General features: G+C 45.8%; 1 long non-coding RNA gene across 1 annotated transcript in view; it reads right to left on the bottom strand.

Moving 5' to 3' along the window:
* Window positions 1-8,168: 8,168 nt before the first annotated feature.
* Window positions 8,169-26,148, bottom strand: part of LOC147995504 (uncharacterized) — a 31,301-nt gene continuing 13,321 nt past the window's right edge. The window contains exons 2-3 of the long non-coding RNA XR_015683555.1: window positions 9,464-9,668; window positions 8,169-8,953 (exon numbers count right to left, since the gene is read on the bottom strand). This is a non-coding gene — a long non-coding RNA (uncharacterized LOC147995504). The remainder of the gene's footprint in view (window positions 8,954-9,463; window positions 9,669-26,148) is intronic.

Genomic DNA, 26,148 nt, shown 5'->3' with positions numbered 1-26,148 from the left:
TTCCTGGCTAAATTGTTATTTGATTAATAGAGGAATCCTGTTGCTAAGGAAAAAGCACAGAAAGAGTGAGCAGGCACTGGCTGGTTTAACTCCACTCTCTCAACCTTTGCCTGAGTTTCCTTATCTACAAAACAAGGTCATCAATGCCCAGCCTGCCAGTTTCTCTGGGGTTTTATGAGTATCTAGCAAAAACACTTTTGAAAACAAGAAGTCTTGTTCAAATAAAAGGTATCATTCTGTAGGTTTATATGAGAAACCTCGGGGCTCTGGAGCAAACAGAAGCATTCATTCTTCATCTGCACCAGGTGAAAGTGTCATTTCCCCCCCATCAAGTATCCCACATGGTCCTTTCACCTTCAAGGCTAACTGGACACAGACAGAGACTGGGGGTGGGGAACGTTATGTGGCATTATCACGGCTGGTTCTCCGTCAGGCACCGTGTCTCCCACGGTTGAACTCACCTAATCCCCACAGAATTCCCGGAGTGGAGGGGCCACCTGATTGTGCTACTATTGACGAAGGAACCAGGTATTGAAGGTAGACAGCACAGGCACAGAGGGAGCAGGGATGGGATTCAGCTGTTCCTTGTGTGAAACTCTTCCGTTTCAAAATACTGTGGATTATGGCGGTCACTGTGCTGCTGGACTGAACTGCATCCCTCCTCCATATCCCCATCCCATCACCAAAGGCATGTTGGAGTCCTTCTAGCTGCTGATGCTGTGACAGGAATCTGACCTGAAAAACAAGTCTTTACAGAGGAAATCACATTCAGATAAAGGGCTGAGGTGTAGCTTGGTGGCAGAACATGTACTTTACCTGCATAAGATCCTGGGCTTGATCTTTTAGTCTTTACTTTTATTTTTTCAAATATTTTACTTATTTATTTATGTATTTAGAATCTCTCTCTCTCTCTCTCTCTCTCTCTGTGTGTGTGTGTGTGTGTGTGTGTGTGTGTGTGTGTGTGTGTGTACATGTCTACACACACACACTGGATTGACATTAAGATGAGGTCACCCTAGGTTAGGATAACTCCCACTTTATGACTCGTGTCTCCTAGACTGGAATACTATAGGACTTGGGTTGAGTGCTTACAGAACTTGCACAAAGTCCTGGGTGCACGGTGGCACACACCTGTAATTCTAGCACTCGGTGGATGGAGGTCAGGCAGCCAGAAGCTCAAGATCAAGCTATGTCTCTAGATAGCCACATCTCAAGGCCAGCCTGAGATGAATGAGACCCCGTCTCAAACAAGAGTGCTAAGTTCGGAAAGAAACACAGAGGATAGGGCTGTGTGTGGACAGACACTGACTGGAGCACTAGGTGCTTGGAGAAATGCCGGCACCTGCCAGAAGCTAGAGGAGGCCCGGAAGAGTTTACCTATCAGCCTCCAGAAGGGTCACGGCTGCTGGATCGTGGCTTCAGATAATGGCCTCTCATTAGCTCACTGCCTCGGCTGCCTCAGAAGGCTAAGCACTGACAAATATGAGAAAAGCCTGGTAGGGTCTCTGCTCCCTCTACAAGTGCACAGGACACTTGATCCAGGAACTACTAGAGACTCCAGAGAGCAGAAAATTTTGTCTGGGGGATGGGGGATGTGGGGGAGGAGGAGTGAACCTTTTTACCTTCTTTACAGGTTGGTGATTCTACCTTCAAAGAATGGTAATTGTTACTTCTGACTTTTTAAAAAAATGATAATAATTGTAAAATGGTCCCCAGATGGAAAGGCAAAATCACCTGCTGTAAACAAAAAATGAAAAAATATTAAGGTAAAAAGTATTTATCTGTTTTTTTTTTCCTACTACTCACGAGTCACAGTGTGAAAGAAATTCAGCATTGTAGACCTGTATTAAGCTGCTGTGAGGACCACAAATCTAGCTGTTTGGTACAACATTCTGTGCAAAGAGCATGCGTGTGTGCGTGTGTGTTTGCCTGTGCCATGATTCACTAATGGAGGTCAGAAGACAATCTGTAGGAGTCTCTCTCTCTCATTCCATCCTGTGAGTTCCAAGGATTCTACTCAGGTCGGCAGGCTTGGTGGCCAGTGCCTTTCCCCACTCAGCCACCATGACAAGCTTTTTGTTTGATTTTGTTTTGTTTTAACTGTGTTTATTTGTACATGTTTGGGTGTTTTGCCTGCATGTGTGTCCACACACCATGCACATGCCCGGTGTCCAAGGTGTTACAGATCATTGTGAGACACGACATGGGTGCTGGGCATTGAACTTGGATTCTCTGGCAGGGTCCAAGTACTTTTAATCACCGAACCATCTCTCTAGCCCTTGTTTTAGCTTTTAATATAAGAGCTGACATATTACAAACTTCACTGTGCAGCCCAGACTTGTCTTGAGCTCATGACCCTCCTGCTTCGGTCTCGGAAGATGTGTAATTACAAGCATCCTCATCTTCATGCCTGTCTTGAAGTGGCTGTTAAGTGTGCAAGTGCCACTCACAGTTACAAGAACAGCTGCGGGCCTTTGGCGCCTGGGAAATGAAGAGAGTTGGACATCTACCATTAGCACAACCTTGTGCAAGTGTCACGTCATCACCCCAGGTCATAACCAATGATGTGTCTCGTCTTGAGCGGAGAAAATAAATAAGACTTTTAGGCTAAGAAGAGATCTTTTCATTGTACCGTTGCGGGGAGAAATGTGGAAACCCAGCCAAAGCACACAAGCTGACCTTTGTTTAGACGCTGGCATGAAGGAGAGTGGAAAGGGCTGTTGGGATAAAGAGATATTTGTGTTTCCAACTTGCAAGGGCTGTTGGGATTGTGACACTCCTCAGCACACAGGCCCTTCTGATAAGAGTCAACACGGGCAAGAGTGTCTAGTGCAGTCTATTCTGCTCTTCCCGTGTGGTGTAAAGACCCCACAGGGATGAAAGCCTACTGCACAGACGGAAGCCTGAGGGCCTGGTGTTCCCAGGAAGTCGCCCAGACTGCTGAGTGCCTCAACTGTTGACATTTAAGCGTTTGGCCAACAGGCAAAACACCAATTAAGTTGTGCATGTTTCCTGCTGCCACCTTTTCCTCGGGCACAGTGCCGTCTACAAAGGACATGCTAAGGCTGGACAGACAGATGGCTTCTGTGGGTCTTTTACTCTTGCTGAGCAAGAGTGAGGATCTGAGTTCAAACCCCAAGAACACATACAAAGCCAGGCACAGTTGCATGCTTGTGACGCCAGCGATCCTGCAGTGGGATGGGAGGCAGAGACCAGAGAATGTGCAGAAATTCAAGGGCCACCTAGGTTGGCATATAGACTCTGTGTCAGTCAAGATCAAAAACAAAAAAAATAATAATAAAAAAAACCTAAACTTGTGCTCTGACCTCCACTCATGTACTATGGTGTGCGAGCATGCTCTCCCCCACACACTTATACATACAAATACACACATACACACACAAACACACATACACACACAACACATACATGTACACATATACATACACACACACACACACACACACACACACACACACACACACAGCTCTGGAGTTCACGGTGTGAAGTCAGGGTATCATCAGGACTAGGCTGCCGCTGAAAATGCTAGAGGAGACCCTCTCCTAGTTGGAGTAGCTACTTGGTTTGTGACAGCATGCTCCCAGCAATCATCTGGGGTTCTCTCTGCATGCCAGCCTGTGCCCTTGCCTTCCCTGCATGAAGGCTGTCAGGCAGACTGAAGCCCAGCCTCATCCTAACAAATTACATCTTCAAAGACCCTCTTACCAAAGTTCCCTTCTGTTATCGGCATAGCAATTTTGGTGGGTCATGGCTGATTCCATGATATACCTCTCCCTCTTATAAAGCAGGATATGGAGGGACTGCTGTGGGCTCCGGCAACGGCAGTTGTCCATTGTACACAGCAGAGTGAGGCTGGAGAAATAGCTGTCCTAGCCTCTTTCTCATACCACTCTCCGGGCATCAAACCCAGCAGTAACACAGGACAAGGGAGGCAAGTGGATTCTGGGGAGGTCAATCTTGTGCCAGCACAAGTCAGAGAAGGGGGAGGCCTGAGTGGGGTGCCTGCATGCAAATGTTCCTGCAGGTGTCGTGTATGGGGGGGTTAGGGGGAGCAGCTGAGGAACGGCCAGAGTCTAACGGGTTAGGGACAAGGTGTAGACGACTGAACATGACACAAATGATTTGGATACTGAGGATACTGGCCACCATTATACCCATCAGCACATTGTTTTCAGTGGGTTGTTTGTTTGTTTGTTGTTTGTTTGTTTGTTTTTCGTATGTGTGAAGTAGGAAGAATAAAATCCAGGACCATGGGGACACTGGAGACTTTGCCACTGAGCTATGGCCTGCGTTTCGGCATTTCTGATCACTTCTACATTGATGTTCTTAGATTCATGGCACCTTACTTGTTTTACTATTGATCAGTGAGTGTGTTAGCTACTATTCTATTGCTGTAATAAAACGCTACCACCAAGGCAGCTTAAGAAGAAAGTTTAATTGGGCTTATTGTTCAGAGAGTTAGAGTCCATAGTAGCTGGGCAAAAAAGGCCTCCTGGAAGGAACAGCTGAGAGCTCAGAGGCACAGTGGGTGTGGCGTGAATCTTTTGAAATCTCCAAGCCCAGGGACACACCTCCTCCACCAAGGTCTTGCTCCTCACCCTTTCAAACAGGTCCACCAACTGGGGACCAAGTATTCAAACATAGGAGCCTGCAGAGTCCATTCTCATTCAGACCACCGCAGTTAGCAATTGGAATGATATCTTTGATAGACTTTATGACTCCATCAGAGCCACAATTCGCATCCTTTTGGAAAACGTTATCTTTAAACAACTCCTGTGGTTCTTAGATTGAACCGAGATCTTCCTCTCCGCCTTTGTACAAGTTATGGGCACCTTCCAGAATGTTTGCCTCCATCTTTCCTTCTCCCTGAAGAGCTCCTAACCATTCTTCATTGCCTAGCTAAGGAGCGCCTCTTCTTTGAGTCCTCTGATTCTCTCAAGATGTTAACTGCCCCTGAGTTAAGTTAGCACTTTGCACACACCTTTATTTTCATGCTTTGTTCACCGTGTCTATAGTTACTCCCGCCTGCTTACTCAGAACATTTTACATTACTGAATATTCCTTCGTGGCAATCACCTGCGTGTGACAGGCTCTTCCGACAAATACCTGTGGAAAAACAAGTGGGGAGTTTTTATATGGGGTCATGGTTGTGAAGGTTTCAATGCATTACCATAAGGAGGACAGTAGCTCCTGTGTGATGGTCAGGAGGCAGAGAGAGAGAGAGAGAGAGAGAGAGAGAGAGAGAGAGAGAGAGAGAGAGAGAGAACTGGCTTCTCTTCATTTTCTTGGGGCCCTAGACTACCAGATGGTACCATCCTCATTCAGAGCAGTTCTCCCTCAGTTAGCCCTCTCTGGAAACGCCCTCACAAACACTGCAGAAGTGTGTGCTACAAATCTCCCAGACGCTCCGCAGTCCAACCAAGCTGACAGCATCAGGCATTAGTCCCCACCCCCACCCCCCCTTGCCTTATGAACTCCATCATGTTCGTGCTTTCTTCTTTTACAAGCGAAGAAACTAAGCTTAGGGAAGGCAAAAAGCTTGCTCCCCACCCCGCCCCAAATAAAACATTTTAAATTTTATTAGTATTGTGTGCATGTGCATTTGGTGTGTGTGTGTGTGTGTGTGTGTGTGTGTGTGCGCGCGCGCGCGCGCATTTGATGTGTGTGCATGTGAGTGTGGGCTTACCGCACGTGTGTGGAGCTAAGGGAAGGACTGTGAAGTCAGTTCTCTCTCCCACCCTTACACGAGCTCTGGGGGTAATCCTGTTGTCTCCGGCTAGCAGGGTGAGCACCTGTGGCTGCTGAGCCATCTTGCCAGTCCTGCAAACTGAACTCTGAACCGCAGCGATATCCTGCTTGCCGCAGCAGAGCCTTAGCACACCCTTCCCCCACCCCCCTCCCCGACCCCCGATCTCTTTAACTCCCACTTGAACAGAACGAGGTGGGGCTGTTGTAATTGTCCTGTTGTCCATCACAGTATAATAGATCTTCCTTCCCAGGTCAAGACAATGAAGAATGAAATGATTTCTAATACCTTATTTATTTTGATCCTCAGAAACTAGCACATGTCAACGAGTCAAACGCCTCTGTTACTACTCTACAATGCCGCCTAACTTAAAAACAAGTCTCCGTTCATATGGCAAGCACCACCCTTGACACACGGAGCCATGGTTTACCTAACCAATAACACTGGCAACTCTGGAGCGAGCGGCCCTGCAAAGCAGCCAGTGGTGCCCTCGTACGTGTAACCCCTGGTTCATCAGTGACCAACCAGCCCCTGCCAAAGGTCTGCACCTATTGGTTGGCGTTCACAGGAGCCTCTGCGGTGTCTATTGCCTGTGTCGCTCCTCCATGTGTGCTTCCACCTGGTGAGTGCTCAGCTTCCTAAAGTCTTTACCTGCTCCTCCTCCCACGCAGGGGAGGCAGGGGTGGCAATACACGGGCACAATGCCAAAATGAGGCTTTGATTACATGGGGGTGGCGTGATCAACGAGCCTTTGATGTTGATAAGCAGCTAAGGAGCTTCATCTCAGGACCCCTGCTCCCTGCCCCTGGAGTCCTAGGATCCAGCAAGTCCGTGTAATCAGTCCCCGGGGGTCCAGACTGAGTGAAGGCGGGAGCTGGCCTCGTGGCAAGACCAGGTTGCTGCAGATGCGGTTCCTCCTCTGCCAGGAAAGGTTCAAATGCAAAAACAAACGTATTTATCACTTCCAACCGCTCCGCAGGGCAGGGCATCCTGCCGTAGGGTGGGGTGTCGGTGTGCACTGGGAACAGTGGCACGCAGCCAGTGGAAACTACGCCTTGCACCACGATTCCCACCACCCTGCAGCCATACTGAAGGCCAGCATTACACCAGGGTCAGAATTCTGCCTCCCGGCCAGCCCTGAAGACACAGCAGGCGCCAGACAAGGGCTGAGCCCTAAAACCACCAGCCAGCCAACAACTAGCATAGGGAGCAGGGCATTGGGACCAGATGAGCCATGCCCACTTAGTGACTAAGACTCTTTCGAGCCCTGAAGTGTGGGCCAACAGAATACTGGAGCATGAACAGGCAAGTGAGGATGTGTCTTTGAATCCTGGGTGCACACACACCCTTCGGCTCCCTGATTAAGCAAGAGAAGGGTTCACTGCTCTAAGACAATTCCACCCTTGCCTGGTGGCCAAGAGACTGACTGGCCATTTCTGGAAAAGACGGAAGTCAATGCAGATTATGCAAGTTTTGCAACTCACAGGCTCTGGATAGCTTCACAGTTACTAGAACTCTTTAAAAAGCAGATTGGAGCTTGCCAGTTTCCAGCTGAACCCCCCCTGGCAACCTTGGGAACACCCCCACGGATACCATTCCAGACTCTTCCCTGGTTTTGCTGTACCAATCTGTCAACTTCCTCCCCCTACCTGCCTCACACATCAGCTCACATTTCTCCAGGCAAGCCACCTACCTGCTTTCCTACCCAAAAGACATTCCTCACTTCTCTTCCGCCTCCTTCTGCAGAGCTTATAGGAGTCTCTTGGGTGAAGGTTTCCTGGCCTTTTCTACTATCATCTAGATAAAACTTGAGTGTTTTCCTGCCCGGGCCTTTGTAGTTCTGTGGTCACACCTTTAGGCATAATAAACCAAATTGCAGCTGACTCAACCAGCATATGACGATTGTAGAGCTTCATCAACTGAGATTATAGAGTAAAGATTCTGTGTGTGTGTGTGTGTGTGTGTGTGTGTGTATTGTGTGTGCATATGCATTCATGTTTTTATGTGCATTCATGTGTATAGTGATAGATAATATATATATATATATATATATATATTATACACACACACACACACACACACACACACACACACACACACACACACGAGTGTGGAGGCCAGAGACTGACATTGATGTCTTTTTCAATCGCTTTTTACCTGGTACTCATAAGATGATTGAGGCTAGCTAGCCAGTGAGACCAGGGAGCCTCTTCTCCTCAGTGCTGGGATTAAAAGCAAACTCTGTGCCCTGCCTTGGGATCCCAGCACAGGTCACAATGTTTGGGGACGAACATTTTACCACTTAGGCAATCTCCACAACCCCAACCATCCTTTTTACTCATCTATCTAGCCTTAGTCTAGTCACTGACACATAATAGGTGCTCAATAAACAGGACAAAGAAATGGTTAAATGTCATTCCTTATGTTAAGTGATACAATTCTTTTAAGCCTTCTAGGAGCAAAAGGACATTTATCTGCAGGAAACTCTCAGCTCTGGACAAATTCCATCATTCCCGCAACTCGGAGGCTGTAACAAGAGCAATATGTAAATTAACTGCTTCCAGACAAGGGAGCATCCCGAGATGCTAAGGACGCTGCATGTTCAGAGCGAATCCAAATCACACACAGAAGTGAAACGTCCTAAACAACCCAAGCTTTGCCTTTTACTGTTCCGGAATCTTCTTCTGAATGGAAAGGCACTCCACAGAAGAGGAAAGATTTTAATGGTTCTTTTATGGCAAGTCTTTAGCCTTTTATTTCTGGATGTACTGCATCCCACAGGAAGATAAGATGGGGTAATGCTCCTCGTCCATGGCCTTAGGTCAGCTGTCTCTGTCAAGTCCACAGCCATAAGTGTCTGCATGGTGCTGGTGTCTTCTTTTGCTTCATCAAGTATTACTATTTGATGGATTTCTTTATTCTTATTGAGATGCTTGATACCAAACTCTGAAATATTATTTGAAGCTTCTCTGCTAAATAAATGCATTCAACCCTGAAGCAAAAAGAAAATTAACTTTCTCATTGATACAATTTATAGTTTCCATGTCCTTGTGATAAAATCAAATCACAAGCCAGGAGGTGGCCGCACACTCCTGTAATCCCAGCACTCTGGAGGCAGAGGCAGGCAGATCTCTGTGAATTTAAAGATGGTCTAGTCTATAAGGGTGAATTCCAGGACAGCCAGGGCTACACAAAACAAACAAACAAAAAAGTTAAATCACAATAGGGAATAATAAATATTTCTGGAGAATGTTGCATCTACAAATCCCCTTTGTGTACATAATCTCATTGGTGAGAAATGTTCTAATTCCTCAGAACCCTTGACTGGCATAAAAGGTCAAAAGATTAATGCTTTTCTTTTATCCTTACCATGAAGAGTATCCCCTCCACTATATGTTGCCCATATAGTTGAAAAGAACATTAATAATCCAGTTATCTTTCTTAAAACCTTTAATTAAAATATAACTACATCATTTTCCACCCTTTCTTTCCTCCCTCTAATCCCTCCATGACCACTTCCCTTCTTGCTCTCAAATTGCTGGCCTCTTTCTTTGGTTATTACAGATAGATAGATAGATAGATAGATAGATAGATAGATAGATAGATAGATAGATAATATATTAGTCAGGGGTCTCTAGAGTCACAGAACTTAAGCAATGTCTCCTTATATTAAGGGAATCTATTGTAATGACTTACAATCTGTAGTACAACTAACCCAACCATGGGCAGCTGTGAATGGGAAATCAGTCTAGTAGTCGCTCAGTCCCATGAGGCTAGTTGTTTCAGCTGCTCTTCTGCAGAAGCTGGAATCCTGAAGTAGGTTCCAACAGACGTGCTGGCAAGTAAGTGCAAGCAGGCTAAGAAGAGTGCGTCTTCCTTCTTCCAACGTCCTTATGTAGCTCTGCAAAAGAAGATGTGGCTCCGATTAAAGAATCTTGACTTGGTCAAGATCCAGGTCAGAAGCCTGAGTCTTGCAACCTCAAGATTTGGATCACGTGCACACTTCATTTCTGGATTGTAGTTCATTCCAGGTGTAGACCAGTTGACAACCAGGAATAGCCATCACAGAGACAGTGGCGGTTTGAGTAGAAACGGCTCCCATGGGTTCACATATTTAAAGGTATGGTCACTAGGGAGTGGCACTACTTGGGAAGAGTTGGAAGTCTTGTTGGAGTGTGTGTGGCTCTGTTGGCAGGACTATGTCAATGACGGCGGGCTTTGGGGTTTCAGAATCCAAGCCAGCCTCGATGGTTCTTTTTCTTTCTACTGAAGGCCCGAATACAGAACTCTCGACTTCTTCTTCAGCTCCACGCGTGGCTGCACACTGCCATGCTTCCCACCGTGACGATGACAGACTAAACCTCTAAAACTGTAAGCCAGCCCCAGTTGAATGCTTTTCTTTATTAGAGTTACTGTGGTCCCAGGGTCTCTTCACAGCAATAGAGCATTGACTAAGACAGACAGTAGACAGACAGCTGTACAAATAGATAAATATAACCTGCTGAGACTGCTTTTGCTGTTTGTATATACACAACTTTAGCGTTAGATAACCAATCTAGGGGGCTCATTCCTGGGGACAGTCTCGCAGCCATTAGTTGCCTGAAGTTCTTTGTCTAGGGCTGGGCTCCATGATATTCTCCCCGTTCTGTGTTAGCCTGATGGCTGATTCGCTGTTGTTCAGGTCTTGTTTAGATAGCCATTTCTAGGAGAGACAGTTTTACAGCAGACCTCCTGGTCATCTGGCTCTCACAGTCTTGCTATCACCTCTTCCCTGACCCATAGGTACAAGAGTTATATTTGAGATATATCAGTTAGTGATGGACTCCCTGTGATCTGTTAAACTCTGCACTGGGTCTAATTGTAGCTTTTGGTAATAGACTCCATTAGCTATAAAAGGAAGCTTCTCTCACGGAGGGTAGAAATTATTCTTATCTGTGGGTGTTATGGCTTCAAGGCAAACAGCCCCCCAAAGCTCATTTATTTGAATATTTGGTCCACAGTTAGTGGGCCTGGTTGGGAAGGATTAGGAACGAGGTGCGGCCTTGTCCTGACACTGGGAGTGGAATTGGAGGTTTCAAAGACTCATGCCGCCGCCGCCGTTATCATTGCGCCTCTCAGCTTCCTGCTTGTGACCTCTCGGCTGTTCCTGCCCCTGTGCCTTTAGCTCACCTTCATGGACTCTGACCCCCTGGAACTGGAAGCCTAATTAAACCTTTTCTTTTATAATATGCCTTGCTCATGGTGTTTAACCATAACAATAGAAAAGAAACAGTGGGTATAAGGAGACATTTTATAATGCAGTTAGGAGTTTTGCTGGTCTAGTAAACTAGTAATGGTGGATTCTCTCCTAAGATCCATTACCTTATAGTCCCAGGTAGTTTGCTAGGTTTCTAGTACCTGGCATGATTTTCTTCTTGTTAAGTGGGCCTTGAATCCAAATACACAGCTGTTATTACCATCAAGATACGATGCCACTGTTTAACCCACATGAACGTTTTGCTTTGATGGTCAGAGTTTTGGTTCATAAGTGTCACAGTTGGATACGACTATTGATTGTCCCAGAGGGACAAACAATACCACAGTTGTTTGGTAAAGTCTCAAGGAATCATATTATCGTATAATTATCTAAATTATATATAATACATACAAGTGTGAGAATGTGTACATATACCAAGGTATTCTACTTGGACTCACAGTGCTCTCCACAGGAGTGATAGATTACCTAAGAAAAACACAGGTACCGGGAATGAAAAACCTCCATTTGTATTGTTGGGCAGTGTAGACCCAGTAACGCCCCAAAGAATACAGGCTATCACTGTTGCCATTGGTTGCCTCTCAGAGGTTGAAGGCATGTCCCTATTGCGGACACAAAACACAGGCCTGCTAGATCTTACCTAACTCCCAGGGGTCCACTTTACATAGTACCAGAAAGTACTTTGCAAGCTTCTAAGGGAGGGAAGCTATCCACACCCCTCTCACTTTTCTTGGAAAAGGTGGTCCCTCGTGGGATAAAGCAAGGTCTTCCATACCTATCAGAACTCCGATATTAAGGTCACAGTGCCCCGTCTGGATGGTTCTCTAAGCTCAGAACAACTGGAGGATTCCCGTTCTCAGCAGGGCCTCCCTCTCTCTGCCTGACTTTGTCTGGAGAGTGTCCTTGAATGCAGGTGCCCGACCTTATCTGGGGAATGACCTTGAGTAGAGCTGTTTAACTCAGCACAGAGTCCCATGCTGGCTTCTTGCCCAAGTGATATCTCGGTATTAGCTCTTTCTACCTGTACCCCTGAAAGCCTTTATATACCCTATTCCTGAAACAATAACGTAGAATTGTCTCACTACAGCAGTCTCTGGAAGTCCATCTGTCAGTACTCACTGTCAGAACCCTTTTGGCTGCTTCTGCTCCCCTTGTCCTCAAGGCCCCAGGCAGACAGAGGAGAAGGAAGACCCACAATCTCCCCCACTACCTGCAGCTCTCCCAAATGTGTGACCCCCTGGATTCCCCATGTGCCTCTTGCTGTCTCATCTGTAACCAGCATCTACTCATCGTCTTCCAGATAACACCTCCTCTGCAGAGCCTTTCCCCTCGCCAAGGCTGACTCAGGGCCCTTCTAAAGTGCTTGGGGCCCACTGCCTCCCTTCTTTAGCCCAATACCAACCACGTACTTAGGAAAGAGACTGGGGCACTCCAGCCACACCACTCTGTTTCAAAATTCCTAGAATTTTTAATGTTAGCAGGTATTAGTTTTGAAGAGGCGGCCAAGCAGTAAAGTAAGAGAAAGCAACAACAGCATCCCCTGAACCCAGCAAGCGCTCTCAGGAGAAACCAGAGGACCCTTTAAGTGCTGCAGCATGGCTTCATCCAGAAGGCAAGTGGACTGAATACACGTGCCCTAAGGGAACTGGGTTCATCCAGGGTAATGTGCCCTCTTTAGATGGAGGCACCTTTCCCTCACAAGACGGCCTTAGTGCATCAGCCCAGGGGGTTCTGTCTCTCTGATACCCTATGGGCTAGCATGAGGCCTAAGTCCAATGTCAATGACATGGTATCTTTGCAAAGCCCAGCAGGAACCACAGCCACAGCATACCCTTGCTCTTGAAGGTGGAAACCAGCGATGGGGTTGATGGCTCAACAGTCAACAACCAACTGGATCTTTCCGGAATGCTAACTATGCTCTTAGCAGTTGCTGGGCCAGCCTTGGTCAAAGTCTTCCTGGGAGAGTCTGACTAACTTTGCTGAGTGCAAGCTATAACCAACCACTCTGTATCTCTCTTCTGGAAAGACTGCTTCTGTAATGCCCCAGATACATGGCAGACAGCTCTCTGGGCTGAAAGGCTCACCCAAGGGGCAGGTGGGCAGGTGGCTCTGATAGATGCTCAGGTAACAGATGATGGTTCTCACACACTTGCCTCCTGTTCCCTGACTCTTGAAGTTTTGAGTGGATGGACTCTTCTGACAGGCTTTGTGTCACCACAGACAAAGAGCTAGGGAAAGTCTCATTGGACCAGCTCCAAATCTCAGACACATCTTAGGGCAGTGAAAGACAGCCCCCTTGGCTGCTGGCAGTGAGGTAATGCAATCTGGGCTTGGCTGGAAACTGGAGATGTTCTATAACCTGGCTAATTGTTACTGAGCAGAGAGGCAAAGAATAGATAGGGATTTGCAGCTGTGAGGGCAAAGAGACCCAGTGAAAAGCTTGAATCTGAACCTGCCTCCATTCACGCATGGGACAGCCATGAGACGCCTGTTCCCATCAAGTGACAAGCACTGGCTGTAGACACTGGTGCCTCAAAGTGCCACTCACAGAGTTTGTTTAGAATTGTAATTATGGGCCACAATAAAAATGACAGTCAAATGTGGCAAGTAGCAAGGAAGAGACAGAAACAAAGGACTGTGGCTGCACCAAGAAAGGAAGAATCGGAGGATGATGGGAAGTTTCCAGAGTCTAGGCTTGGCACAGAGCAGAGAATGTGTGGAGAAGGCCAAGGGGACATAACAACCCTGCTTGAAGGCACCATGTGGGAGGAAAAGCCAGAGATAGACAGAGAAAGTGGGATAAGGCCAAAAGGAACCTTTGAATGACCCAATAAAGTCTCTCCCCTGGAAGCAGTTTCCTAAGGATGAGCTGAGATCAAATCTCAAGGGGTTTGTTTTCGGTTTTTTAAATCTGAATTAATCAGATTTAATTGATTAAATTCAGTGGTGGTGCATGCCTTTAATCACAACATTTCAGAGGCAGAGGCATGTGGATCTCTGTGAGTTCAAGACTTCTGTGAGTCTCAGGACAGCCAGGACTTCACAGAGAAACCCTGTCTCAGAAAAAAAAATTACAAAACAAACAAACAATCTAAGGAAACGTCTGAATTGAAACAGTAGCTGGGAAGAAGGGTCAGGCACTAAAGGTGCTTTCGGCTGAGCTGAAGATCCCAGGACCCACACCGTAGAAAGAGGGAACTAATTTTCCCAAGTCGTTTTGAGAGGCCAAATCAAGTTTGGACTCCATTTTAGAGAATCTGACCTAAGTTTAAACTCAGGTCAACTAACAGACTGGTACCTAGCATTAGTTTCCACGTTGCCCCCAAACAAAACCTGAGCCCAGCTCCAGTCTCTAGGTTACACCCTCAACAAGACCAGCATCTCCAGGTTATTCCTGGACCCCCAGGTTACAAGCCCATCCCTTGCCTAATGACCACCAATGCAGAGGGGAACAGAAATTAAGTTTATGATACGACTCCCAGCACCAGCCAATGATGTGAAAGGCCACACATACTCCCTGCTTGATGCTTACTATCAAGCCTTGCCCTGATAGACATTTGGGGCTCTCCCAGCATCCAAACCATTCTGTGCGATGGTGGGGCGCTGGAGAGACCTGAGCTAGCTGGAATAGAATAAACATCCTGCTGTGAGATGCATTAGATCAGTTCCTGTCTGGTTTTGGGGCTCACTAACATTTCCCTAGCACTACAGTCTTATGATTCCCACACATATATGCCATATACATGAATACATACATACATACATACATACATACATACATATGTACATACATAAATGAAAGGAAACATTTTTTTATTTAAAAAGAAAAACAGTGTATCTTATGAACATGGTAATAAATGCCAAACTTTCCAAGTGCAGCCCAGAGGGATGAGTTTCTTCCCAGAAACAACTTTTCTTTCTAGTCTTACAGACTATCTACCAGGAGTATCACAGACACAAGTACATGTGTCCACATACAGAACTGCAACAGACTACTGTGTGGGTGCATACTACACACCACCACTGTGGTGCTTTGAATATGCTTGGCCTAGGGAGTGGCACTATTGGGAAGTGTGGCCTCGTTGGAGTGGGTGTGGCCTTGTTGGGGGAAGTGTGTCACTGTAGGTGGGCTTTGAGGGCTCTTAGTGCTCAAGCTCTGCCCAGGGCAGGAAGTCAGACTCTTCCTGGCTGCCTTCAGATCAAGATGTAGAACTCTCAGCTCCTTCTCTAGCTCCATGACTGCCTGGATGCTGTCATGCTTTCTGCCATGATAATGATGGACTGAACCTCTGAAACTGTAAACCAGCCCCAGTTAAATGGTGTCCCTTATAAGAGTTGCCTTGGTCATGGTGTTTCTTCAGAGCAATGGAAACCCTAACTATGATAACCAAGGAGATTTAAGAGGTTAATCCATTGCATACTGGCTTGCTAAATTGCTCTCTGGATGGATGCATATTTCAAAGAAAGGCATCTCTTTCTATTATTTTTCTTTGAAAGCATGTTATTGCTAACCAAGACCACTTATATGCATCCTGCTCATATAGGCATGGGTATGCAAACATTCTCACAGACTTTGTTTATATGTAGGAGAATACATTCTATAGTAATCATATGGTACCTTTAGTTTGTAAGGCACCACAGACATCATTTCACAAGGGCACATGTGTAACCACCTGAGTTTCTTAACTGAGCATCCTTCAGCATCTAAGATCCTTACAAATGAATGAAGAAAACAGCTTGCTTCCAATTGGCTGAAACCCAAAGCTATTGTGATGACTAATTTGGATTGTCAACTTGACTGTGTCTGGAATCCACTAACACTCAAGCTGCTGGGTGGTCCTGTGAGAGATTTTTCTTGATCAGATTGTTTAAGGCAGGAAGAACCAACATAAAAGAGGAGAGGACCGACCCGTGGATCCCGGCCCGCATCAGCTCTCTGCTCCCAAACCCCGTGGGAGAGAGACCTCACCGCCTGATCAGGTGGGCACTCCTGAGGCTGCAGAGCGGAGGAGACCACCAACACTGCCCACCCCTGCCCACATCCCTGGCCCAAGAGGCAACTGTATAAGGCCTCTGGGCTCCCGTGGGGGAGGGCCCAGGAGCGGCAGGACCCCTGCCAGAGACACCGCCGGACCCTGAAGGAAACAGACTGGATAAACAGTTCTCTGCACCCAAATCCCGTGGGAGGGAGAGCTAAACCTTCAGAGAGGCAGACACGCCTGGGAAACCAGAAGAGACTGCACTCTGTGCACATCCAGACGCCAGAGGAAAACACCAAACGTCATCTGGAACCCTGGTGCACGGAGGCTCCCGGAAAGAGCGGCGCAGATCTTCCCAGTTGCTGCCCCCGCGGAGAGGACTTAGGCAGTACCCCACGAGCAAACTTGAGCCTTGGAACCACAGGTAGGACCAACTTTTCCCCTGCAAGAAACCTGCCTGGTGAACTCAAGACACAGGCCCACAGGAACAGCTGAAGACCTGTAGAGAGGAAAAACTACACGCCCGAAAGCAGAACACTCTGTCCCCATAACTGGCTGAAAGAAAACAGGAAAACAGGTCTACAGCACTCCTGACACACAGGCTTATAGGACAGTCTAGCCACGGTCAGAAATAGCAGAACAAAGTAACACTAGAGATAATCTGATGGCGAGAGGCAAGCGCAGGAACCCAAGCAACAGAAACCAAGACTACATGGCATCATCGGAGCCCAATTCTCCCACCAAAGCAAACACGGAATATCCAAACACACCAGAAAAGCAAGATCTAGTTTCAAAATCATATTTGATCATGATGCTGGAGGACTTCAAGAAAGACATAAAGAACTCCCTTAGAGAACAAGTAGAAGCCTACAGAGAGGAATCGCAAAAATCCCTGAAAGAATTCCAGGAAAACACAATCAAACAGTTGAAGGAATTAAAAATGGAAATAGAAGCAATCAAGAAAGAACACATGGAAACAACCCTGGACATAGAAAATCAAAAGAAAAGACAAGGAGCTGTAGATACAAGCTTCACCAACAGAATACAAGAGATGGAAGAGAGAATCTCGGGAGCAGAAGATTCCATAGAAATCATTGACTCAACTGTCAAAGATAATGTAAAGCGGAAAAAGCTACTGGTCCAAAACATACAGGAAATCCAGGACTCAATGAGAAGATCAAACCTAAGGATAATAGGTATAGAAGAGAGTGAAGACTCCCAGCTCAAAGGACCAGTAAATATCTTCAACAAAATCATAGAAGAAAACTTCCCTAACCTAAAAAAAGAGATACCCATAGGCATACAAGAAGCCTACAGAACTCCAAATAGATTGGACCAGAAAAGAAACACCTCCCGTCACATAATTGTCAAAACACCAAACGCACAAAATAAAGAAAGAATATTAAAAGCAGTAAGGGAAAAAGGTCAAGTAACATATAAAGGCAGACCTATCAGAATCATACCAGACTTTTCGCCAGAAACTATGAAGGCCAGAAGATCCTGGACAGATGTCATACAGACCCTAAGAGAACACAAATGCCAGCCCAGGTTACTGTATCCTGCAAAACTCTCAATTAACATAGATGGAGAAACCAAGATATTCCATGACAAAACCAAATTTACACAATATCTTTCTACAAATCCAGCACTACAAAGGATAATAAAGGGTAAAGCCCAACATAAGGAGGCAAGCTATACCCTAGAAGAAGCAAGAAACTAATCGTCTTGGCAACAAAACAAAGAGAATGAAAGCACACAAACATAACCTCACATCCAAATATGAATATAACAGGAAGCAATAATCACTATTCCTTAATATCTCTCAACATCAATGGCCTCAACTCCCCAATAAAAAGACATAGATTAACAAACTGGATACGCAATGAGGACCCTGCATTCTGCTGCCTACAGGAAACACACCTCAGAGACAAAGACAGACACTACCTCAGAGTGAAAGGCTGGAAAACAACTTTCCAAGCAAATGGTCAGAAGAAGCAAGCTGGAGTAGCCATTCTAATATCAAATAAAATCAATTTTCAATTAAAAGTCATCAAAAAAGATAAGGAAGGACACTTCATATTCATCAAAGGAAAAATCCACCAAGATGAACTCTCAATCCTCATCTTCGATTGGTTTATATACAAGTGTGCAATTTCTAGGCTTGAAAGTAAAATGATGCTATCTGGTGCTGGATAGAGGAGCCTTATTTTTTATTATGGCAGCTTGCTATTTTTGTAACATGGTGATTTGGTTGAACACAATAAAGTACAGTAGTAACTGATCTCCCCCTCTTCCTGGATGAGTGAGGAGATGATTAAATGTTGATGTCAGCATCCATGAGCATATTCAGATGAGCTTCTGCTTCTGTTGAAAAGGATGCTGTGTTTGATTGTGGTCCGAAGCTTTGAAGCACTACTTGGCATCTCCTTCCTTGGAGGTCTCACTGTTTAAACATAACAGATTTGATAGCTTGTTGGTAAGGTGAGGTCCAGCTTGTCTCCACTAGGTCATCTTCATGTGAATCCGGTGGTTATACGGTTTTGTTCTAGGGATATTTCATTTTTTTAATAACGGTTTTAGCTGACATTCATGGAGAGAATGAATCCTTAGAAGTGTGCCACTAGTGAAAGGAAATCCTGTCTAGAGTATGTTTCTTTACAAAGCTGTGTCACACCATCCTTTGGGCCCTCTGCTGGAAAAGTAGAATCAAGTCTCAAATAATGCCTTTTAAATTGTATCCTCTAGTATTATAGATGTAGGACAGTACTGTATCATACCTCTGTGGATGTAAAATAGCTTGTACCTGCTTTATGATACCTAGTAGTGACCGTGCTTTATCAGAGCTGTTTTTAATGATGTTGCTCAGAATGTTTTCTTTCCAGATGATGATTGAGAAGCTAATTTAAAAAAAAATGGTGCCAGGTACCACAAGAGTAACAGAACTGTGCTGTTTTCTCGGGTTTTGTTTTTTTACTTTTTTTTTTTTAAATGGAGTGTGCTGGATGTCTCTACAGTTTTGTTCAGATGACTGCAGAACCTGGAAAAGCTGTTGCTGCTGTTGATGCATAACACACTGCTATTATTGGTCTTTTTATATAAATATAAATATATATATATACAGATATATAATTTGAATTTTTTGAAACTTTACCTGTGCTGTCAACTTTCGAAAAAAGTATCCCCGTTTACTGTGTTGAGTTGGCACTGTACAGAAATTAACAGCCATATTGGTCTAGAAATGTTGAACTTAAGTTTTTTCCATTTGTACAGGGGTAACACACTGTATTAAATATGTAAGGTCTTATATACGTGGGTTTGATTACAAAAACTAATAAAGTATTCTCTAAATTAAAAAAAAAAAAAAAGAGGAGAGGACCTTCTAGTAGCAGCCTTGATAAAAGGGCATAGAAGAAGAAAATTGTTGCAGAATATTTAATCACACTGTGAATCTGGAGGTTGTGTTATTTCCTGGAAAAGCCTTTTTCTAGTTGTGGTGTGGCTCAGACCCAGCACACACCTTTTATACACGGTTGTGTAAGCCAGCGCTAATTAAATGTTGTCCCTTATAAATGTTGTGCCTTGGTCATGATGTCTCTTTACAATATTGGAAACCAAAACAACACAAAACTTTGCTCTTTGCCTGCTTGTACTCACTGGCAGTTCATCTATCTTGTAACTGTGGCATTCCTTCATTGATGTTAAAACTAACTTTTTTAGGAATTCAACATAGATGGAAGACCAGCAGCTCTCTGGGAATCTCTCAGGCCTACAGTGTTGCAGGATACTTGATCACATTGTGAACCCCAAGAGTGTGTTGCTTACTGGAGAAACCTATTTCTAGTTGTGGTGTAGCTCAGCCTTAGCACATACCTTTAATCTCTAGCTGGAATGCAGATATGCACTTAGTACACACCTTTAATCCCGAACAATGAAAGTAAAGTTATTTTATAGAAGGAAGCAGCCATGTTTGAAAGTGAGTGGCAGACAAAGTGACGAATCAGAGAAAGATTTGACAGAATAGGATATGCCTAACTCTCACAAGGAGAAAGTGGAAAGGGAAACTATTCAAAGGACAGTGCAGAGAGAAAAGGCAGTTTTATAGAGACAGGTTGAATCAAGAACAAGCACAAGCTAGACACAGGTGAAGGAAAAATGAGCTGGAGAATGAGAAGGAGCCAGAAGATTAGGGCAAATTGCTACCGTTAGTTTGAGACAAAGCAGAGCAAAAGTCAGAGGCTAAGGAAGAAGCCAGATTGAATCAGTCAGCTTGGAAAGGAGCTTGAGGCAGAACAACTGAGTTGAACCAGCTAGCCAGAGTTCAGAAAGAAGTAGGAAGGGGTGAGCTTATTCAGCAGCAGGTCTCAGAGGCTAGAAACATTCTAGGCCTGGATAAGATTGTATGGAGGCTAGAAACTTCCAGGACTAGGTCTAGGTCAGTAGACGGAGGCAGAAGGTCTCAGAGGCGACAATTACATCAGGTAAATAAGAGTTACTTTCATATTACAGGGCCACATTGGTACTGCTGAGACATCAGCCTATTTTCAGCCTCTCCAGTGTAAAGCAGCCATTGTTGCCATAGCCACGTTCTGTAAGCCTAATCCCCTTTGAATGTGTGTTCATTCTATCAGTTCTTTTCCTTTTGGGAGCCATATTACACCAACTCAAACCAAAGGAAGCTCACCAAGCCACGGCATACTTCCCAGTCTGACACCAACAGGCCCTGTCCTCAGGGGCCCTTATTCATGGCTTAGCTTCCAGACTCAGGTTTCCGAAGCTTCAGGTTCTGTTCATGGAAATAGCCATTTCTAGTCTCCTGTTCACTTTGATTCTTCTTGATAAGACAAGATTTCATTATACATAAAAAAGAGTGTCTATGGCCAGAGGAAAATTATGGGCTGAATTCCAACAATAGGGGCTCCACTCCTGGAAAAAGAGTCAGTACCTGACAATCTTTAGGGGGTAAAAGCAAGAGTAGTAAGACCCCCATATAATCGCATCATACTTACCAATGTCCTTTGGCTCTGTCTAGTATCTTATCTTTGTAAAAAATTCCCCAGTGGATAGCATCGCACACACACATTTGCAGAGGCGAGATTATCTGTATAATCTTACTTCTGCAAGCAGAACATTGAGTCAAAGCACAGTGCAGCACACCTTGATTGACAATTACACATTCTTGGAAGGAGCAGCATCCTTCATAGCACAGCACCCCAGAGAGGATGCTTGTTTCCATCCATCTAGCCTTTGTGGTGTTGACTAGCTCAGATCCGTACCACCAGGGTTTAGTTTGGCTTTACGAAGCCTGTTGGACCTGAGTAGCAGTAATGAGAATAAGAGTAAAGGGAAGAAAGGAGCTGTGATCTGAGGGAGATATGCTAAGGACCTGGAGGGAGCTCCTGTGTATTTGCTGGGCCGAAGCAGGGGCAAGGTAAAGGTATTCTAGAGCAAGGTGACAGTGGAGGGCCCAGCTATGTTCCTGGAAAAAATGCCACTGAAGACTTCATTTAAGAAAGAGAGGGAGGAAGGAAAGAAGGAAGGAAGGAAAGAAGGAAGGAAGGAAGGAATGAAGGAGGAAGGAATGGAGGAGGAAGGAATGGAGGGTGGGAGAAGGAAAGAAGGAAAGAAGAAAGGAAGGAAGGAAAGAAAGAGAGAAAGAAAGAAAGAGAGAGAAAGAGAGAAAGAAAGAAAGAAAGAAAGAAAGAAAGAAAGAAAGAAAGAAAGAAAGAGAGAGAGAAAGAGAGAAAGAAAGGGCAGGCAGGCCAGGCATAGTAGCACACATATTTAACCCCAGTACTCTGGAGACAAAGTAGAGGATCTCAATGAGGTTGAGGCTCTATAATGAGACCCCATCTCAAAGAGAGAGGTAGGAGGTGAGAAAGAGTCTGCTATAAAGACTTTGTATTTAGAGCAGAAAATGAGCGTGTGGGACATCAAAAGTCTTAGCCCAGAGCCTACATAGCAAAATTAAGTTAAATATGCCCAGGTCTCAAAAAAAAGCAAACCTAGAAATGGAATCCTGTGTTATCAGAATACACAATAAAGAAATGCAAGATATGATGAAAATAATGAGTGTAGCTAAGCCAGCTGTGGTGCTACACAGCTGTAATCCCAAGTCTCAGAGGTAGAGACCGAAAGGGCAGAAGTTCAGGGTCACCGTCAGCTGCACAGTGAATTCAGTAGACCCTGCCTCAAAAACAGACAAACAATAAACACACAAGAGTAAATTAATAGTCAGATTTAATACACACCTCGAGGGCTCCTATGATGTTACTGAAAATCTTGATTCTCCAAGTGATTCCTCTGGGCAGTTTTCTGTTTGCAAGGTTCTTGGCTCTGACATCAAGCTTTGGCTTGTAGAACATAGGCATCATAGGCTGGAAGAGCTAAGTCTCTGACACATTGTCCCGTGTGAAAACAATGTCCTTGCCTGTCCAGCAAGTATGAGGCCTTAGGTTCCAAGAACCCTAGCAACTCAAGAAACTCAGGTCTCTCTGGAGTTAGGCTTCTGAGAAAGTTTCTGAGAAAGGATACAGGGATGTGATCCGTCTTGTTTTGACATCCGGCCTGTCTCCACCCATCTTGGTTTGGTAGCCTGCCTCTCTCCATGCACCAGCCCCTTGATTTATACTGAGGAGAGATGGAAAGACCTGTGGTGGTAGAGAGGTTGGAGCCTCTACTGACACCATCATTGAGATGGCAACGATCAAAGGACAAATGGGAACCTCCAGTGATGGCTGCTCCAGGAAGTTTCTCAGAGGAGACAGGTCTTCTCAGCTCTTGGGGTGGCAGGACAGAAGCAGTCATAGGGACTTGGAGTAGGACCAGGGAGAGGATCTCTGGGCATTACAACTGGAGTCATAGGCCAGCTCTGTAATTGCTGTCCCGCCACCAGAGGATAGTAAAATTCATGAAATCAGTTCCAGGAAATACAGCCTTGTACTGAGTACGACCCTCTACTCCATGCAGGGTCAGACTGAAGGCCGAGAAGCCCCTGCTTGCAGCTTCTTCCTTCCTTCCTATTATCCTTTGCCCTTGTCTCCACCCACCCACCCACCTTAGCAGCAGTAGCAAGATCCTAGAGAATGAAACCTCTGAGCCCACCCTTCATTCCTGAGGAGCTGTACGAATTTCTTCCAAGTGAAGCCCTCATTAAGAAAACAAACCTTTCAGTCTTGGTTAGTTTTCTATTGCTGTGACAAAACACTGTGACCAAGGTAGCTTATAAAAGAAAATGGTTAATTGGGGCTCATGCTCCAAGAAGGTCAAAGCCCATAACCATCATGTCATGGAGTATGGCAACAGGCAGGCAGGTGTGGTGCTGAGTCAGATGAGAGAGTGATGTCTTGATCTACGAGAACAAGAGAGACAGAGACAGACTCAAAGACAAACTCAGAGAGGGAGAGAGACTCAGAATGGTGTAATTTGAAACCTCAAGGGCCACCCCCCAGTGACATAGCTTCCCTGACAAGGCCACACCTCTTAATCCTTCCCAAAAACTTCCACCAACTGCGGAAACAAGTATTCAAATGTTTGAACCTGTGGAGCTGTCCTCATTCAAATCACCACACTCTTGCTTGCAAATATTGTAACTTTCCAACCCTTCATTCTTAAATAAGGACGAGGTAGATCAAAGTGGGTGAAGGGACAGACAGATCTTATAACAAACAAATTAATCTCCCTGGGAAATCACCCGAGGAGTTGTGCTATGGTTTAGTTGTAAAGTGAACCCTCAGAAGGCTCATGTGTTCAAGGGTCAGTCCTTTGTCCAGGGCACGACGTGGAAGTGATTAAACGTCAAGCGTGCTAAGCTCATTGATGGATTATGTCCATAAGGCTCAGGCTGGCTGAAGCCTTTAGTCCTAGGTCCACTGCACCATGATTGGTCTGCAGCCTCCACCTATGGTGGAGATGAAGAGTTCAGCACTCCCTCACAGACCTGGCCACACAGCTGAGTGGACAGTCAGGCAGTGGGGCTTAGCTGGAGGTGCTAGATCACTGGAGGGGTGACATGGCCGGGTATATTGTCTCCCTAGCGTTTGCATTTGTTCATTCATTCATTCATTCATTCAATCTCTATCTCTATCTGCCTTTTTCCCTCTCTCCCTCCCTCCTTCCCTCTCAGACTCCTGTCTATGAGATAAGCAGCTTTGCTCTGCCCCATCTTCCTGCCCTGATGTCTGCATCTTGCTATAGATCTGAGAACAATGGCGTCAGCTAGTCGTGGGCTGCAGCTTCAGAAACCATGAACCCGAACAAACTCTTTCTGTCTTAGGTCGATTGTCCCAGGTATTTGGTCACACATAAAAGACAGCTCCGAGTCAGTAACAAATGAGCCCTACTCCTATCCCAAGGGTCCAATGCTCTGCCACTGGGTACAGCCTCTTGGGGAGGTGGAACAATCTAACCCAGGACAGGAGAAACAGGAGCTCCAGCTTGTCCCAGCAGTTATTGTCCTTAGCTTGGCAGAGGCAGGCTGGAAGCTCAGAGAAGCCTTCTGTGGGAGAATTAAGCTGCGGCTCTGTAGGCGAAGGCCTTCTCCTTGGCTCCCCACAATGGATCTTGATGAAAGAGACTGTCCACGGTTCTAAACTGTTTATTGACTGTGCACAGCAGAAAAAGGATGCATAGCTAACCGTACCCACGTCTCAGGATGGACCTGAGATTAAATACCATTTGTAGAGAGGAGTGTCTGGGAAGGGAAATTTATTGGCTAAGCCCTCAGGGCCTCTAGGTGCCTCGTTAGCATGGAGAATTCTGTTTTGGGCCTATGTGAACACAGGTCATGTTTCCTTATGTGGGGAGTGTGGCACGTGTTCCAGGCCAGGAATTTGGCAGAGAGCAGGAAGTTGCCTAAGTCTAAGGTGCATGCCCACTGAGTCTCTGGGTCTCAACCTGCTCTACCTTACCAAGCTACCTGGCATGGTTTTACTGTCTCATACCAGCTCCTGGTCACCTAGGATGATGAGGCCATGAGGACAGTGCCCCCAAGGGTCCATGGTATGCTGCTGGCCCAGGCAGTGCAGAGGCTGGATTGCATTCCACCCCAACTTGGCTGGAGGCAGGAGCTTGTGTGTAGGCAGCCGCATGGGTCCAATGGCCTACCCCACTTGTTTTCCCTTTCCTCACAAAGCTGCTTCCTTGGCAGCTCTGATGAGGAAACCCCTGAGTAAACAGAGAGCATGATGTTGGCCCTGAGGTCTCTCTGAGCTGCACCCCAGGGACACAGCCCGGGGTCAGGCCTACATCCGGTCCTAATCCAGTCTCTAGTCAACCACCGTGTTGTCTCCCTGACGTACTTCTTCTGACTACATTTGCTCAGTCCTTGAAGGAAAAGCCGATGTCCTCAAACAGCAGAGCAGAGGACCTCTGAGGCAGATGTCCGCCAAAGGCCAGAGCCCTCTGCCCTCCCTGCCAGAGAGGCCTTCCGCAGCCACAGAACAATAGCTCCACTCAGTCAGAGCACCCCACAGACTTCCAGGTTGGCCCCCTTTCAGCATCTGTGCTATTCAGAAGCCTCATCTTGTGCGATGGGTGTGGAGGAAACCAGAAGTAGCTGGCAGGAGAGACCCCCTAGACAGAAATGCTATTACCGTCTTTTTATAGATGGGGAAGTGAAGGTTTGGAGGTCACATAGCTAAGAACTGGTGCTTAGCCCTCTGTCCATATCAAGCTGTTTAGGGTGCATGGAGCCAAACCACAGACTAAGTCTACCAGCTGGAAAGTAAAGGCCCTCTAACTATTCCCAAGTTTGAGGGCTTGTTTAAGAAATACCTGGCTTCTCCGTAGGAGGGGATCAAAGAAAGTAGGTTTTGGAAACATCAAAATACCGCATCCTTTGACACTATTATTGCTGCCTGCTGTTTTTAGTCCACATACCTAAGACTCAGTAGGCAGTCTCTCCCACTTACGAGTTCCGTCGTAGGTAATCTATCCAATCTCTCACACGCCTCAAAAGTTTCTCATCTGTGAAATGGAAGGAGTAAGAGCCCCCCTATATCGTGCAAACCTCTCTATGGCGCCGAGCACTGTGTGTCATCGATGTCACTATCTGCATCCTTAGCCAGGTCTGCTACCAACCCCCACCCCCATCTCTCTGACTCTTTATAAGTGCTAGTGACACCTGTGCTACAGAGCTCATTGCTTTGCCT

The sequence above is a fragment of the Rattus norvegicus genome, chromosome 3 (genome assembly GCF_021556685.1).
Source record: "Rattus norvegicus strain SHRSP/BbbUtx chromosome 3, alternate assembly SHRSP_T2T, whole genome shotgun sequence".
Lineage (NCBI taxonomy): Eukaryota > Metazoa > Chordata > Mammalia > Rodentia > Muridae > Rattus > Rattus norvegicus.
The sequence above is the reverse complement of the archived record's forward strand: the minus strand, read 5'-3'. Positions and strand labels throughout refer to the sequence as shown.